This window comes from Hippopotamus amphibius, chromosome 14 (genome assembly GCF_030028045.1).
Source record: "Hippopotamus amphibius kiboko isolate mHipAmp2 chromosome 14, mHipAmp2.hap2, whole genome shotgun sequence".
NCBI lineage: Eukaryota > Metazoa > Chordata > Mammalia > Artiodactyla > Hippopotamidae > Hippopotamus > Hippopotamus amphibius.
Genome location: NC_080199.1, coordinates 79,176,824 through 79,196,242, shown reverse-complemented (window position 1 = coordinate 79,196,242; position 19,419 = coordinate 79,176,824). Strand labels below are relative to the sequence as shown.

The window sequence follows — 19,419 nt, the reverse complement described above, 5'->3', positions numbered from 1 at the left end:
CATACATTCGCACAGCACTCCATAATTCCCTTAGCCTAACACTCCTGATACCGACATGTAATCACTAGTTTCCAGTCTGCAGTTCCCTCCAGATTTCTCTTGGAGGAAGGGACACGACTGAGTCACCAGCACTGGCACAGGGTGGTGAGGAACCAGGCCTCAGCATCTGTTAGCTGCCCCTCCAACGACACAGACAAAGGATAGTAAGGGACAACCAACACTGGGCCGTCTGCAGAGCAAGAGCCTCTAGCCTCACAGTGGATATTCCATTTTCTGAGGATCCCAATATAGTTTAAAACATTATTTTGATGATAAAGCTATAACTATAGAAAACATTACACACACTAAATGGCTGCATATGCCTTGTAAAGGTATAATGAATGTCCTTTTCTCAATCATGTCAGTGACCATGTATAATCTCATTTGCAGATAGTATTAATCTAAATTTAAGGTTCTCTGTGAACATGAGAGCTGGCCACAAGCTCTTCTCCACCTAACTGCCCCCTTTTCTCACCTACCCCCACTAACTGAGATTGAAAATCCCAGATACTCTCACTTCAGCCACCATCCCTTGCATCTACTGTGACCATGTGATACAGTTCTGGCTAACGGATACATCTCTGGTAAAGGAAGAGCTATGGTAGAAAAAACTTTTTCTTCCTTGACAAGTGAGAAGCACGTGAGGAGAAAGCTGTGTTATCGCCTTCGTCCTGTTTCTGCTTTGGATGCTTATAACATAAGGGTGTGCTGACATCTATAACTGCCAGTCTGCAACTGTCCACCTCGAGAGAACAACATTTGCTGGCACAGGGTTCCAAGTTGACAGTTCTCTTCGTTTAACACTTGAAAAATGCCGCAGCACTTCCTTTCGGTCGCCACGGTTCCTGATGAAACACCTGCTGCTGTTCTAATTTTCCCCCATAGGTAAGGTATACTTTTGTCACTGTTTTCAAGATTTTATCTTTGTCTTTAGTTTTCAGATGTTTGGTTACAATGTGTCTTGGCATGGATTTATCTTGTTCAGCATTCACTCAGCTTCTAGAACCTGTAGGTTTACATCTTTTGTCATATCTGCAAAAATTTAAGCTATTATTTCTTCAAATACTTTTTCAGCCACACAGTCATTCTTCTCTCCTGGAACGCTAATGACACAAAGTTTAGATTTCTTTTTTTTAATAGTTTCACAAGTCCCAGATGATCTCCTTATTTTTATTTCTCAGTTTAATTTCCTCTGTTGTTCACACTGGGTAATTTTTATTGTTCCACCTTCAAGTTCGTTGATGCTTTCCTCTGCCCTCTTCATTCTGCTACTGAGAAGACTTTTATGAGTTTTTAATTTGGCTACTGTATTTTTCAGTTCTAAAATTTCCAATTCTAAAGATGGTTCTTCTCTATATCTTTGCCAACCGAAGGTTACATAGTCTTTCTCATATGTTTACTTTTAGAAGGTTTATAGGTTTTACATTTAGGCCTGTAATCAATTTTAAAACCTGATTTTTAAAAAATATGGTATGAAGTGAAGATTAAGGTTAATTTTTTTTTTGCATATGGATGGACAACAGTTCAATATTGTTAGCTGAAAAAACTATACTTTCTCTACTGAAGAAAGTAGTGAAATAAGTCAAAGAAAGATAGTGTATGTTATCCCTTATATGGGGAATCAAAAAAAAACAAACAAACCCCCAAAAACCAAACTAGTCAGTATAACAAAGAAACAGGCTCGCAGATATAGGAGAACAAACTAGTGGTTACCAATAGGGAGAGGGAAGGGAGGAGGGGTAAGAACTAGTGGAGGATTAAGAGGTACAAATGACTATGTATAAAATAAATAAGCTACAAGAATATATCGTACAGCAAAAGGAGTATAGCCAATGTTTTATAGTAAATATAAATGGAGTATAATCTTTAAAAATTGTGTATCACTCTGTTGTACACCTGAAATACAGCTACAATTTATGTCCAAGGGTGTTCTGCCTACGTTTTCTTCTAAGAGTTTTATGGTTTGAGGTCTTACATTTAGGTCTTTAATCCATTTTGAGTTTATTTTTGTACATGGTGTAAGAAAATGCTTTGATTTCATTCTTTCATATGTAGCTGTCCAGTATTTCCAGCACCACTTTTGGAGAGACTGTCTTTTCCCCATTATATATTCTTGCCTCCTTTGTCATAGGTTAATTAATGATAAGTGAGTGGGTTTATTTCTGGACTCTTTATGGTGTTCTATTGATTTATGTGTCTGTTTTTGCACCAGTATCATAGTTTTGATTACCATAGCTTTGTAGTATTGTCTGAAGTCAGGAAGTGTGATTCCTCCAGCTCTGTTCTTTCTCAAGATTGTTTTGGCTATTTGAGGTCCTTTGTGTTTCCACACAAATTTTAAACTTATTTGTTCTAGTCCTATGAAACATGCCCTTGGTATTTTGATAGGGATTGCAATGAATCTGTAGATTGCCTTGGGTAGTATGGTCATTTTAACAATATTAATTCTTTCAATCCATGAAAATAGTACATCTTTCCATCTGTTTGTATCATCTTCAATTTCTTTCATCAGTATCTCACAGTTTTCCGAGTACACATCTTTTACCTTCTTAGGTAGGTTTATTTCTAAGTATTTTATTCTTTTTGATGTGATAGTAAATGGGAATTTCCTTAATTTCTCTGTTAGTTTGTTATTAGTATATAGAAATGCAACAGATTTCTGATGTTTTGTATCCTGCAACTTTACCAAATTTCATCAACGAGCTTTAGTAGTTTTTTTTTTTTGCTGGGCTCTTTAGGATTTTCTATGTAGATTACCATGTAGTCTGCAATCAGTGACAGTTTTACTCTTCGTTTCCAATTTGGATGCCTTTTATTTCTTTTTCTTCTCTGACTGCTGTGGCTAGGACTTCCAATACTATGTTTAATAAAAAAGGTGAGAGTGGGCAGTCTTGTCTTGTTCCTGACCTCAGAGGAATGATTTCAGCTTTTCATTGCTGAGTATGCTATTAGCTATGGGCTTATCATAGATGGCCTTTATTATGTTGAGGTATGTTTCCTCTATTCCCTCTTTCTGGAGAGCTTTTTATCATAAATGGATGTTGAATTTTGTCAAAAGCTTTTTCTGCATCTGTTGAGAGGATCATATGGTTCTTACTCTTCAACTTGTTAATATGGCATAACACACTGACTGATCTGTGGACACTGATCCATCCTTCCATCCCTGAAACAAATCCCCCTTGATCATGGTATACGGTCCTTTTAATGTGCTGTTGAATTTGACGTGCCAATATTTTGTTGAGGACTTTTGCATCTATGTCCATCAGTGATACTGCCCTGTGATTTTCTTTTTTTGTGACATCTCTGTCTGATTTTGGTATCAGGGTGATACTGGCTTTGTACAGTAAGTTCAGAAGCACTCTCTTCTCTGCAATTTTTTAGAATAGTTTGAGAAGGACAGGTGTTAAGTCTTCTCAAATTTGGTAGAATTCACTTGTGAAGCCGTCTGGTCCTGGATGTTTTTCTGTTGGGGATTTCTTTTATTACTGGCTCAATTTCACTACTGGTAATTGGGCTGTTCATATTTTCTATTTCTTCTTGGTTCAGCCTTGGGAGGTGGTACACTTCTAATAATTTGTCTATTTCTAGGTTATCCACTGTATTGGCATATCATTGTTTGTAATAATCTGCTACGATCTCATATTTCTGTGGTGTCAGTTTTAACTTCTTTGTCATTTCTGATTTTATTGATTCAGGTCCTCTCTTTTTTTCTTATGAGTCTGGCTAAAGCTTTATCAATTTTTAAAAATATTTTCAAAGAACCAGCTCTTCTTCATTTCACTGATCTATTTTTTTTTAGTCCCTATTTTATTTATTTATGCTCCAATTTTTATGATTTCTTTCCTTCTACTAACTTCGGGTTTTGTTGTTTTTCTTGTCCTTTCTTTCAGAGTTGTTTGAGATTTTTCTTGTTTCCTAAGGTAGGCTTGTATTGCTATACACTTCCCTCTTACAATTGCTATTGCTGCATCCCACAGATTTTGGGTCACTATGTTTTTGTTTTCATTTGTCTCCAGAAATTTTTTTTTAATTTCTTCAATGATCCACTGGTTGTTTAGCATCATGTTTTTTAGCCTCCACATATTTGGGGTTTTTTTTGCAGTTTTTTTTCTTGTAGTTGATTTCTAGCCACATAGTATTGTGGTCGAATAAGATGCCTGATATTATTTCAATCAATGAGACCATTAGTACTGCCAGTAATGTGATTACTGAAAGGTTTAAACAATTTGTTGTATACATGCTCTCCATTCTCTAATAGCTGTACCATATCTACTTTGTTAGAGCAAACACACATTACAAATTATATTCTCTCTTCCTTATAACCCTCACTTAGGTCTATAATAACACACATACATATTTAATGTTCATATCATAGTTTAAGTTGCTATCTCTGTAGTCCTTTTGGTTGTCTAAAGCTCACCCCCATTCTCTTGCAAACTGGTTTTGCTGTAGATACAATTCAAGTTGTTCTGTTTTTATGCAGTGATTTGGGGGAGATTCAAAAATAACAAACCATTACCGTCACCTTCCCAGAATCCCAAATGACAGTGATCTTTTGGAGAGAGGAGGCCAGATGTCTTGTGAAATGTGCGACATTCTGAATTTGTTTCTGTTGTCCTTCACTTCTGCCTCTCCCCCCCCCCCAACCTCCTCCTCCTCCTCCTACCATTCCATTCAAAGTCTAATGGCTTGAGTATAATTTGGGGGAGCAGGGGGAAGAGGACGGACAAGAACACTCATCTGGGTACTGTATAGTATACCAGCTCAGGAGGTACACTATTTAAGTTTGTGACCACCAAATGACTCCTTTGTAAAGGTTCATTTTTCACTTTGATAGTTATGAAATTTTTTTGTGGAGTAAAATGTTAAGGGTATGTGAATATCTTCTTCCTCTAAAACTTTTCACCTAATGGTTTTAGCATCCACTGATATGCCTTGCCTGAATCTATTACTTCATAGAATTAGAAAATCACCATTAAAAACACCCTATTATTTATTTCCATACTTTTAAGCTGGCATTCTTCTGTAAAGAGCTTTCCCTCACTGAAGATGAACTAGAGTCATCCTAAAAAGGCAGTACAAAAAATAAAATAAAATAAAATAAAATAAAATAAAATAAAAAGGCAGTACAAAAATAAAATTATTTCCATTTAATTACCCATTTTCAGAATAACATTTTGGTATAATATTCACCTCCACTGTCAGCAAATAAATTTAGTTTTTCTCTTCTTGAATATCAATACAGACACAGATTTTATTTACTCACTGCGTCATCATCAACTACACTCATTATTTCTTATATTCAAAGCGTCTCAACTTGGCTAAGCTTCTTCCAACCGACTCCTGTGGCCTCTTGAATCATTCCCATTCGTCTCTGAGCACTTCCTTGTACAGCACAAGACGTCCCAGGATCACTTTACATTTTCCTCCCCTGGACCTGACATTAGCCATTTCTTCAATGGTCATTGGTTCCTTTTAACGATATGTAGAAACCAAGTTTTGAATTCTCAGGGTGCTCACAGCTACTGGAGTTTCATTGCTTTTAGGCCATTTGGGTTACAGAAATAGTATTATACATTTATATTTATATTCATGTTGATATTTCCATTTCAAATAGAACATTAAAGAGTTTTTTCTTAATTTCTTTGGCATTATATTTGTATCTCTTCACTTTCATAATGAAAATGTTAGTTCCTAAGTAATTTACTCATTTATTCAGTTTATCCTAAAACATACATAAAATAGTTTAGAAACTGCACACTAGATTAAGATTTCTTTGCAGTGTTTTGGCTTTAAACTATATCCAACTAAAAAGTACGAAGTTCAAAACTCACTTGAAATAATTCTTTCTTCTGTGTAGTTATAGTACCAACTTTATAAAATTAAGTTCATTTGTTTTGTGATTTCAAACTTTACAGTTTGCTTTTACCCCCTCTTTGTTTTAATTTTATTTTGGGTACTTAACAAATATAAATGTTTAAGTCAGAACTACATAAAAAGGTACTCAGAAAGGCCTTGCTTTCATTCCTCACTCCCTCACCCCGGGTAATCATTTTTTTTAGTGTCTCTCTTATCCTTCCACTATTTCTTTTAGCAAAATAAGCAAGTATGTATTTCTAATTTCTTCCTTTATATATCCTGGTCTATATCTTGCTTTTTTCACTTATACCCTAGAAATCACTACACTTTAGTACAGAGACAACCATTGTTTGCTTCTTAAAGCACTGCATGGTATTCCATTGTGTGGGTGTTCCAGTTATACAACCAGGCCTCTATTGACAGCCATCTGGGTTGTCTCCAATCTTCTGCTGTTACAAACAGTGCAGCAATGAATAACCCTACGCATGTGTTGTTTACTTGTGGAAGTTTATCTTCAGTGTAGATTTCTAACAGTGGGATTACTGGACCAAAAGCAAATCTGTCTGCTTTCTCCAAAATCCGTTACAGGGGTTGTACCATTTTGATACTCCTACAAGCAATGCATGAGGCTGCTTATTTCTCTACAATAAAGTATTTTCAGACTTTTGATATTATAGGGTAATTTTACTTTGCATTAAATAAGTGAGGGTAAGAATCTTTTCATGTTTATAAGCCATTTTCATTTTTTCCCCTGTGAACTATCTGTTTATGTTGCATCCATTTTTTTTTTTTTAAATCAGGCTTTCCTCACTCCCTGGTTATAAGATCATCCACGCATGTTTTTTCCTAGTATTGGAAGGTTCTTATCTTTTACATTCAGATTTGGTCCATTTTGAAATGGGAGATTTCAGAGGCAGGAAAAGTATCAGATAAGCCTGAAAAAAATCTCATGGTGCCAGAAAGTAAGGAAAGAAAAATGATGGGGACATGTCTAAAGGACACAGAAACCAAACTGAAAGGGCTCCTAAATGGCTAAATCTGGGACAATTTGAGCAACAAGATAAACGATAGATTATAACCCATAAAATAAGAGTTCATGAGAGCATGATGAAATAAATGAGTGAATGAATAAATACATGGGGAGGAGGGAAAGCGCTTCCTCTCAGTAGAATTCTAGCTATTAAATGTAGAAGAAATCACAGAATTAAAAAAAATCACCATTTGGCAACCACAGTAATTGTTTCAAGCAAGAATCCTCAATAGAGACTAAAAAAGAGTAAGTACAAGTAATCATGAACAGATTTTCCCACAAATATACTTGTCTTAGATTGGGTTCTCTGCAATCAGGTGCTGAGACAGAGTCTGCATACAAGATGCTCACTAGGGATCCACATATGTGAAAGGAAGTGGGGGAAGCAGAATTGGGCAGAGGGAGACATCTCACTACAGCACAGGTTTTGGCCACAGGCAGGGAGCTATGAAGAAGTCCGCCCCTTCCACTCAGCACTGGATGCCACTGCCCAGGAAGGGTGTGACCTTGGGTGAGCTGAGTCACACTGAAAGAGCTGACAGCTGGAAGGTGTTTGCTGACCACACTTGCCACAACTGAGCAAGTCCTTCCTCAAAGAGGGATGTGTGGGTTGTCTGGGTCTACCAGAATACTTACTAATTACTAGGAAAAAGTGTACCTTTACAGAATGGAGAAACTTGGCAGACAGCACCTTAAGTGGTGACCAAAGTAAATAGTCCCCGAGGTAGTACAATTAATGACACAGCATTACTTTTGTGGTATTTGTGCTAAATATGTATACATGAGGGACATTCTACACAAGAAGCCTGCACTTTTCAAAAATGTCATGGTCATGAAACACAAAGCAAGACTGAGGAGCTCTTCCAGATCAAAGGCCACTGCAGAGACCTGACAGCTAAGTGCAATGTGTGCGCCTGGCCTGGCCTGTGGAGCACAACTAGGGTTTAGTGGGACAACTGGAGAAGTCCCAGTAAGGCTCACAGATCAGAGAGCAGCATTTTACCATGCTCATTTCCTGATCTTGATATCTGTACTCTGATTATATAAGAGCATGTTCTTTGCTACAGACTGAAAGTTTGTGTTCTCCCAAAATTCACGTTAAATCCTAATGCCCAGGCCTTCCTACATGGCGCAGCGGTTAAGAATCCGCCTGCCAATGCAGGGGACATGGATTCGATCCCTGCTCCAGGAAGATCCCACGTGCTGTGGAGTAATTAAGCCTGTGTGCCACAACTACTAAGCCTGTGCTTTAGAGCCCGTGAGCCACAACTATTGAGCCCATGCACTGCAACTACTGAAACCCACGCACCTAGAGCCCATGCTCCACAACAAGAGAAGCCACGGCAATGAGGATCCCATGCACCACAATGAAGAGTAGCCCCCACTTGCCGCAACTAAAGAAAGCCTGCGCACAGCAACAAAGACCGAACACAGCCAATAAAATTAATTAATTAATTAATTAAAAATAAATCCTAATGTCCAGTGTGACAGTACTTGAAGGTGGGGCCTTTGGGAAGTGATTACAGCATGAGAGTGAGGCTCTCATGACTGGGATTAGTGCCCTAATAAGAGAGAGATTCCTCACTCCTTCTGTCATGTGATAATACAATGAAAAGATGGAACCAAGAAGTGGGCCCTCACCAGACCCCTGCTGGCACCTTGATCTTGGACTTCCAGCCTCCATAAGTGTAAGAAATCAATTTCCATTGTTTATAAGCCACCACATAAGTCTATGGTATTCTGTTAAAGAACCCTGAACATACTAAGACATTCTTGTTCTTAGAACATAACACTGACATATTTATAAGTAAAGGGACATTAGGTCTGCAACTTACTCTCAAATATTTCAGAGACAGAATGAATAAATGATAAAGCATGTAGCAAATGATAACCTTTAGGGAATCTGGGTGAAGGACACATGGAAATTCTTTGTACTATTGTTCACAAGTCTAAAATTATTTTAAAATAAAAAGTATAAAATAGAGAAAGAAAAAAAAATAAGATTTTACCCATTTGTAGTTTATCCTGGAATACAGTGTGAGATATGGACCCAGTTTTATCTCTTAGCAAATATCCATCCAGTTGTCCCACCTTCTCTGTGATTTGAGGTGCTACTTTATTCTAGATTTCTATATTTACTATTTCTGGACATTCTCTTCTGTTCTATTGGCCAATATGTCTGTCCACACATCATACCATAGAATTGGCACACAATTTTTATAACAGACTATTTTTTAGAGCAGTTTTAGGTTCATAGCAAAACTGAACAAAAACAGAGTTCTCATTTACGCCCCCTGCTCTCACAGCTTTAATTATAGAGATTTGTGGTTTAAAATTAGGTGGGGTTTTGCCCTCTTTATCACTCTTTCAGGGATTTCCTGGTCATTCTTTCTTGTTTATTTTTCCGTGTGACCTTTAGGATCAACTTGCCTAGTGCCAGAAAAACAACAACAACAAACTTTCGGGACTGGATTTATGCATTAACTTGGGGAGAACTGAAGTCTTTGTAATGCTGAGTTATTCTATTCATGAACATGAAATATGAAATGTCTTTCCATTTATTCGTCTACTTTTATGTTTTTCAGAAATGTTTTCCTCCTATAGACCCGGCATTTTTCTTGAGTTTATTCTCTTTAAAAAAATTTTTTAAAAATTATTTATTAATTTACTGGCTGCACTGGGTCTTTGTTGCTGTGTGTGGGCTTTCTCTAGTAGCGGCTAGTGGGGGCTACTCTTCGTCGTGGTGCACAGGCTTCTCACTGTGGTGGTTTCTCTTGTTGTGGAGCATGGGCTCTAGGTGCACAGGATTCAGTAGTTGTGGCTTGCAGGCTCTAGAGTGCAGGCTCAGTAGTTGGGGCACATGGGCTTAGCTGCTTTGAGGCATGCGGGATCTTCCCAGACCAGGGATAGAATGCACATCCCCTGCATTGGAAGGCAGATTCTTAACCACTGCACCACCACGGAAGTCCTTAAGTTTATTCTTAAGTAAATGTTATTGGAAATGGAGACTTCTCTTCCACCATACTTTTTTTTTATAAATTTATTTATTTATTTATTTTATTGGCTGTGTTGGGTCTTTTTTGCTGTGTGCGGGCTTTCTTTTAGTTGCGGTAAGCGGGGGCTACTCTTCGTTGTGGTGCGCGGGCTCCTCATTGCCGTGGCTTCTCTTGTTGCGGAGCATCGGCTCTAAGCGCCTGGGCTTCAGTAGTTGCAGCGCATGGGCTCAATAGTTGTGGTTCATGGCCTCTAAAGTGCAGGCTCAATAGCTGTGGCGCATGGCTCACTTGCTCTGTGGCATTTGGGATCCTCCTGGAGCAGGGATCGAACCCGTGTCCCCTGCACTGGCAGGCAGACTCCCAAAAACTGCGCCACCTAGGAAGCCCCTCCATCATACTTTCAATCATTCATTATTTTCATTACTGTGTATAAACAGAAAGTATTGGGTTCTGTTTGCTAATTTTATATCCTGCCTCAATTACTTTTGTTTAGGTGTTCTGTTGTTATTCTCTTGGCTTTTCAACATATACTATCACATCTGCACACAGAAATAGCTTTCCCTCTTCCCTTCCAATGTCTTATGCTTCTAATTATTCTCTCTTGATTCAATGTGGTAATTGGTTTCGTCATTACAATGTTATTCAGTATGTAGCAATGCACACAGTGATAAGTATTCACTTTACTGCCAGTTTTAGTGGAAACTGATTAAGCAATTTGTATGTATCCACTTCTGTTTGAAAAGTATCCATTCACTCCTATTTTATTATTTTTCTTTTTTTAATTAGGAATGGATGTTGGACTTTTCAAGTATCCTTCTGGCCTCTACAGAAGTAATGATTTTTCTTCCTAAATGTACTAATATGATGAATTTAGTAACAGAAGCAGAAGGAATTAGTTATTACCCTTCACATTCACCACTCACACCACTTCCTTCAGAGACACCTTCAGTCCTGAACTCTTACCACCCCCACCACCAAAGGAGCTTTGTTCCCAAAGGTCAACAACTAAGTCTAAAAGGATTTATTTATATTAATTAATTAATTGGCTACATTGGGTCTTCGTTGCTGTGCCTGGGCTTTCTCTAGCTGCAGTGAGCAGGGGCTACTTTTTTTTTTTTTTAATTTTTATTTATTATCTATTTATTTATTTATATTTTTGGCTGTGTTGGGTCTTCGTTGTTGCGTGCGGGCTTTCTTTAGTTGCAGCTAGAGGGGGCTACTCTTCGTTGCAGTGCATGGGCTTCTCATTGCCGTGTTTTCTCTTGTAGAGTACAGGCTCTAGGCGTGGGGGCTTCAGTAACTGTGGCACTTGGGCTCTAGAGCACAGACTCAGTAGTTCTGGCGCACGGGCTTAGTTGCTCCACAGCATGTGGGGTCTTCCCGAACCAGGGATCAAACCCATGTTCCCTGCATTGGCAGGTGGATTCTTAACCACTGAACCACCAGGGAAGTCCCTAAAAGGATTTAAAGAGATGTTTCATGAAAAAAAGAATTCTATGGCAAAAAGAACTTAGAAAAATACTGGATTAAACAAAGTTCCATACTTATTTACAGAAGGGCTTAAAACATGTAATATGCAAATAAGCATGGTGACAGTAACGATAGAGACTACTATACAAAGTCCAAATGAATCTGACAATGTGCCTTTATAGATTTTTGAATTCCCAGTCAACCCCAGAGTCAACACTGAAACGCTGTAAGCATTCAATGTTTGTTACACTACTAAAATAACATACAGGGTTTTTTTTTAAACAAAATTCACATTTTATTTAGGTTGAAATAAACAGAGAGAAGCTTTTAAGGCCAGGAAAGTATGTGTATTTGAAATTGTGTATTACCTACTATGTGAATACACTGCACTTCTCCCTCTTGTACTGGAACGGGAAGTGGCAGCAACACAATCAATTCACTCAATGAACCTGCTGAGTACATATTACACAGGACCTGTTTTAGGTTCTGGAAGTAGAGCAGTGAATATGCTCTACTTCCAGAACACACTGATCAGGAGAGATACACAAATGACTACACGTCAAGCATTTAATAAGTGCTACGAGAAAACAAAACAGGGTAAGGAGAAAGTGAAAGAGGAAGTACGTATTTTATACAGAGTAGTCGGGAAAGCCTCTTTGATGGGGGAATACCTCAACAGAAATCTAGATGAAGTGAGAGAGCTAAGCACGTGGGAATCTGGGGGGAAAGCATTCTAGGCAAAAGGAACTGTAAGTACACAGGTTCTCAGGTGGGACCAGGCACGGCCTGAGAGATGCACGGAGGCCTGGTTCGCTGACGCAGAACAAGCTAAGGAGGCGCTGAGTGAGAAGCATCAGAAGCCGGGGCAGGCCGAGGCGCTCAGGGCCTGACAGGCTACAGGAGGAGCCTGGCTTTCACGAGGCGCAAAGGAGGAGGCCACCAGAGCACGCAGCGGAGCAGGCATCTTGCCTGGGCTTTAGAAGACTCGCCCGGCTGTGCGGAGGGTGGGGGAAGCATGCTGCGAGGAGGCCCACGCACACGCATCCGTGGTACCTGCCACAGCCATGCCCCCCTCCTCCTCAGCACTCACACAGTGACACACACGGTTAACACTTCCGTGCGCTGCTCTTTCTTCCTTCAGGGACTCATGACATCCTCTCCCTGCATTCAGTTTAAAAAGCTTCCCTGAAGACTTCACATTGAATAAGCTCATGTTTGTTCAGTTAGTATGTTAATAAAAACTATTCCTCCTATGAGTCCAACTGGCTGGGCCAAAGTTCACATCAGTGAGTATAATGAACCTGTGGGAAGAGTGAAAGAACACAGAGAACAGAAATGTTTTTAAAACAATTTAAAAAAATCTCATCATCAAGACTTACAGATCTCTGTCTTAGAGAAACCTATTCTTCACAAAACCATAATCACCTCTATTTGTGACGATGTCAGTTATTTAAGCGTAGGTGCCCATCTGCTCAAGAAGATGTGCTGCATATTTCAGCAATGTCTAAATCTGTGCAGCTTATATGCTTACACGAGTAGCATCAGATATTAATCTTCTTAAGGTCCCACATGATGATGGTGTGGAGGGCTCCCTTCCCTTGGCAACAATTCTCCCACAGGCACACCCCTGACACTACCAACAGCTCATAACAAAACAGGAAACTATTTTTGCAATATGATCTTCAACTACAGCCAGTTTTTCAGAAACTGAGAATGCACTCCTTCACTCCCTTAAGACTGTGTGGGTGTGGGGAGGGACACAATTCTAAGAATTAAAAAACAAAAACAAAAACATTTCCTGCCCCAAAAAGGGAAGGCAAGAAAAAGTTTGCTAGTGGCTATTCACATCTTCTCCCAACCCCAATGACATCTGAAAGCCTACCCTGCTAAGAGTATCACCTGATTTTGTAAGACAGGCATTACCCCATTTTACAGCACAGGAACAAACTCATAGAGGCTAAATAAGTTATTAAGATCATTCAACCAGTAAAAAGGGATCGCAAGGAGGCCAGTGTGGCAGCTGCAGAACTCAAAGGAAGAGTGGAAAGGAAATTACGCCAGAGAAGTAATGAGGGGAAGAGGCCATGGTAAGGACATTAGGAGTTCCGGTGAACAAGAGAGGAAGCCAGCCAAGGTTTTCATTAGAGGAGTGACAAATCTGGTATTAATTTTAAAGGGATTATTCTGGCTGCTTCGTAGAAGACGGTACAGAGGGAGAAGATTAAGGGTTAAGTGAGGAGGGAGAGACAAGATAAAGGGTGCTACAGTAATGCAAGTGATAACGAGGCAGAACAAACCACCTCAAACTTAGTGACTTTATTACTTTTTGGCCACGGCAGCCGACAGGACCTTAGTTCCCCAACCAGGGATTGAACCCATACCCCCTGCAGTAGAAGTGTGAAGTCGTAACCACTGGACCACCAGGGAAGTCCCTCAAACTTACTGACTTTAAACAATCAGTATTTATTATTTCCTGCAAATGTGTGGGTCAGCAGTTGGGGCTGTGATCAGCTGGCCTGTTGCTACTAGCTGCGGTCCGCAGGCAGCTCAACTGGGGCAGAAGCTCATCCACACATCAGGGGCTTTGGTGCTTAACTCATCTCGCTTGGGCATCTCTCTCCATATGGTCTAGCCTGGACTCCCTTACATGGCGACCAGAACGTTCCAAAAGAGTTAAAGTGTAAGATGCATGTGGTCTTGAAGCCTATACTCCAGATCTCACACATCACTCCCACCATGTTCTACCAGTCAAAACTAGTACAAAGCCAGCCCAGGTTCACTGGGTGGGTAAACAGACTCCACCTCTTGGGAGGAAGTGCTAATTACTGTGGCCATGTTTTTCAGTCTACTACACAAGACAGAGGTCATGGTGGCCTGAAAGAATATAGCTGCAGGGGTGGTAGTGAGAAGCAACTGGATTTTGGTACACTTAATGACAGGATTTGCTGATTAATGGGATGTAGAATGACTTTTCAACCAGGGAACTAAAAGGATGAAACTGCTATTTACTGAGCTAAGACAGGAGGAACAATTCAGGAGAAAGAAAAAAACGCAAAAGAGTTTTTGTTCTGGAGGATAAGTCTGAGATGCTTATAAGGTACCTGAGCAGAGATGTCAAGTAAACTGACATTAGAGGCTAGAGTTTAGCACTCGATGTCTTCTTTGCCATAAAGTGGAAGTGACCAGAAGAAAAAGTTTTACCTGCATGACTAGGGCATGATGTTGTTCCTCCAAATAGCCTGACCTGCTTCCTAAGTTGTCTGGCACCTCTTCCATATTCCCTGACTTACAAGAAAGCAGTAGAGGCCCAAAGAAGGTTCAGTGTATATGGAAGAAAATATAAAAGCTCTTTTTGTTCGTTTGGGCTTGGGATTTTGGGGATATTATTTATAAAGTTCTCTCAGACCAGTCTGCTTTCTGGTATCAAAAGAAAATGACACCATGACAGATTAAATCACTAGTAGTCTTAAGAAAAAAAATTTTTATTCAAGAAAAGAAAAGAAAAAGGTCAGGGTAATGAAGAATGCAAATAATGAAGTTTGCAGAACACTGTAGCTTTTTAACAACAGCTTGCAAAAGGCAAGTTATATAGAAAATTATTACATTCCAGCTCTGAAAACAGATATGAAATAACAAAATTAAAAGGTTTTAAAAAATACTCTAGGGACTTCCCTGGTGGCACAGTGGTTGAGAGTCCGCCTGCCAATGCAGGGAACACAGGTTCAATCCCTGGTCTGGGAAGATCCCACACGCCACGGAACAACTAAGCCTGTGTGCCACAACTACCGAAGCCCTCTCACCTAGAGCCCATCCTTGCAACAAAAGAAGCCATTGCAATGAGAAGCCCGAACACTGCAATGAAACCCTTGCTTGCCACAACTAGAGGAAGCCCATGTGCAGCAACAAAGATCCAATGCAGCCCAAAAATAGATAAATAAACAAATAAATATTTTTAATTCATGTCTTAACTTTTCCTATAATTATGTCATCTATTGGGGATGAGATTTAAGGAGCCACATTTTTAAAAAACAATATCAGCATAATTTCAAAGAATCATCGTTTCAAAATCTAAAACAGAGACTGCAGAACCAATAAGCAATATCACAGAGCCTTTAACCCCAAAGGATGTTGAAATATATGCTGGTAATTATACTTTAATTGTTACTGTGGATGTTTGTTCAACACATTCAAACACGATTCAAGTGAGTTTATAGGAGTATGATTCTATTCAATTCAACACATATTTATTGAAAGTCTACTTAGTAACTAGATTCTCTAGTGGATACAAAGATGACTAGGACCCAATAAATCTTTTTATAAATCTTAAAAGCAGGATTTTTAAAATACTTAAACATAATAAAGTGCATGGTTTTTATTTACATTCTAATTCAACGCACAAGTGATTTGTGGACTTACTAGAAATATATTCTTAAATAAAACTGCATAAAGGGAGAAATACTGATATATGCTACAATACAGATAAACCTCAAAAACATGCAGAAGACACCAAAGACCACTTACTGTTTGACCTCATTTACATGAGATATCCAGAAAAGGCACAGAGAACAGGACTCGAGTGGTCGCCTGGCAATGGGGGTGGGAACAGGAACTAATCACAGATGGGCACAAGGATCTGACTGGGGTGATAACTGTGTAACTTAGTAAGTTTTCTAAAAGTCACTGCGAATTAATAAATTTTATGGTATGTAAATTATACCTCCATAAAAAAAGGCAAAATAAAAACTTTTTCAGACATACAAAAGCTGAAAAAATTTATCACCAACTGACCTGTGTTACAATAAATGATAAAGGAAGCCCTCAGGCAGAAGAAAATGACACCAGTTAGAAATACAGATCTATAAAAAAGAATGAAGTATACCAGAAATGGTAACTACATAGATAAACATATAAGATTTGTTTACTTATTTAAATATTGATAGGGACTTCCTAGGTGGCGCAGAGGTAAAGAATCCACCTGCCAATGCAGGGGACAAGGGTTCGAGCCCTGCCCTGGGAAGATTCCACATGCCAGAGTAACTAAGCCCGTGCGCCACAACTATTGAGCCTGTGCTCTAGAGCCACTGAGCCACAACTACTGAGCCCATGTGCCGCAACTATTGAAGCCCACGTGCCTAGGGCCCATGCTCCACAAGAGAAGCCACTACAATGAGGAGCTTGCCCACCACAATGAAGAGTAGCCCCCGCTCGCAGCAACTAGAGAAAGCCCATGTGCAGCAAAGAAGACCCAATGCAGCCAATAAATAAATAAATAAATTTATTAAAAAAAAAGATTCCTTTTAAAAAAATAAATATTGATAAAAGAGAATAAACTGTCTAAACAAAATAACAGCAATATATGGGACTTCCCTGGTGGCACAGTGGTTAAGAATCCACCTGCCAATGCAGGGGACAAGGGTTCGAGCCCTGGTCTGGGAATATCCCACATACCTCCGAGCAACTAAGCCTGTGCGCCACAGCTACAGAGCTCACTTGCCACAACTACTGAAGCCTGACCGCCTAGAGCCTGTGCTCCTCAGAAAGAAAAGCCACAGCACTGAGAAGCCCTCGCACCACAACAAAGAGTAGCCCCCGCTCGCCACAACTAGAGAAAGCCCACATGCAGCAATGAAGACCCAATGCAGCCAATAAATAAATAAATTTATATAAAAAAATAGTAATACAGTGTTAGTTTCATAGCATATAAAATGCATAACAACAACAGCATAAAGGGTAGGAGGGGAGAAATGGAACAATGCTTTTATAGGGTACTTCATGTGAACTGTTCTATCAATGGAAGGTAGATTATGACAAATTAAACACATGCTGTAAACTTTAAATCACTAAAATAACAGTTAAAGCTAATAAGCCAACAAAGGAGAGAAAACAGAATCATACAGAATAATTTAAAATCTTTTGAAAATTTATTAATTCAAAAGAAGGCTGGAGGAGGAGCAAAAGGGAAAAAAGCACAGACAGGACAGATTTTTTAAAAAGCAAATGATAAGACTTAAGCTACCCACATCAACAATCACATCAAATGCAAATGGTCAAAACAGGCCAATTAAAAGGCAGATACTGTACAGCACAGTGACTACCGTTATATTTGAAAGTTGCTGAGAGTAAATTTTAAAAGTTTGCATCACAAGGGATAAACACTTGTAACTATGTGTTGTGATGGATGTTAACTAATCTTGTGGTGGTCATTTTGCAACATATACATGTATTGACTCATGATGCTGGACACCTGAAACGAATGTTATATTTCAATTATATCTCAATTTAAAAAAAGAAAAGAAAGGGCAGAGATTTTCGGACTGGATTAAAAAAGCAAGACCCAACTAACTATATGCTGCTTACAAGAGATGCATTTTAAATATAAAGATTAAAGTAAACAGGTGAAAGTAAAAGGACATACCACGCTAATACTAATCAAAAGAAAGATTAGTGGATGTGTTAATATCTGCCAAAGTGGAATTCAAAGCAAATAATGTCACAAAGGATAAGAAAGTCACTTCATAATGATAAAGGGTCAATTCATGAAGAGGACACAACCCCAACACTTTATGTGCCTAATCACAGAGTTGCAAAATACATGAACACAAACCGGAGAGAATGACAAGGTGAAACAGACAAATCCAATTATTGTTATACCTCTATCGTTAACTGGTAGAACAAACAGAAGATCAGCAAGAACACAGGAGATCTGGACAACACTAGCAACCAACCTGCCTTAACTGGCATCTATGGAGCATTATGATGCAACAGAATACCCGACAACACACAGCAAAATACACTGCTGAATACAGAGCACATTCTTCTCAAGTGCACATGGAACACATCCAAGACAGACCACATTCTGGGCCATAAAACAAGCCTGAATACATTTTAAGGACAAGTCACACAAGGTATGTTCTCTGACCACATGGAGTTAAACTTGAAATCAGTAATGAAAAGAGATCTGAAAAATCCCCAAGTAATTGCAAACTAAACAGCATACTTAGAAAATAATCCATGGGTCAAAGATGAAATGAAAAATGACATTAGAAAATAATTTGAAGTGAATTTAAATGAAAATACAACATTCATGGATGTGAATAAAGCAGTACTTAGGGGTAAATATATATGAGTAAACACCTAAGAAAGGGCTCAAACCAATTACTTCAATTTACATATTCAGAAACTAGAAAAAGAGCAAGTTAAACCCAAAGTAAAAGAGAAAGGGAAATAATATCAGATAAGAAGTCAGTGAAATAGAAAACAGAAAAACAACAGAGAAAAACAGGTGAATTCAAAAGCTGGTTCTTTTGAAATCAATAAAATACACTGGAATCAACTGTGTCAAGACAGTGTGCTCAGTGTTGATGTTTAAGCTATTTATCTTGTCTTTCTAAATCTGAAGAAATTACGCAGGAGACGTAGGAATTATTAGCTATATAGACACAGAGGTTACCGCTCTATCCTACATATTCTCTCTGAAAAAAAGATAAAAGGCATATCCATCCTTGGACAAACCATACAGCTCTTCCAAGTAATAGTTTTCTTAGAAGTAAAATAAAGGGATTGAATTAAATCATCTTTAAAATCTCTTTAAGCTCTCAGATTCTCCAAGTGCCAAATAAGAGGTACACTTCTACTAAAAGCTCCAAATGACCTGATAAAACTCTAGGAACCTGTACTAGCACTTTCCCCCAAAATAACCAGCTTGACCAAACTGGAAAAGTTGGTCAATCCACCCATAGCTAAACTCATGTTTAAATATTAGCCTTGAGGAAAAATCAAAGAATTTCAGTTTAATTTAAAATCAAGGACCAATATTACTAATTACTCCATCATCACTTCTCTGCTTATCACCCCAGTGAGATGACCATCTCAGATTCATTATTTCTTACTCAATTTTATCCTCAACATTATTCCTACCAGTAATAGGAGCTGCTGACTATATTTCTACGTGTGTGTGTATATATGGGTGTGTATGTATGGAATTACAAAATTAAGAAGTTATAGTGGCTGGGCTGGAACAAGGGC

At 38.8% G+C, this 19,419-nt stretch overlaps 1 protein-coding gene across 8 annotated transcripts in view; it reads right to left on the bottom strand.

The window, feature by feature from the left end:
• ZDHHC20 (zinc finger DHHC-type palmitoyltransferase 20) overlaps positions 1-19,419 on the bottom strand; it is a 68,309-nt gene that overhangs the window by 46,809 nt on the left and 2,081 nt on the right. The window lies entirely within an intron of this gene.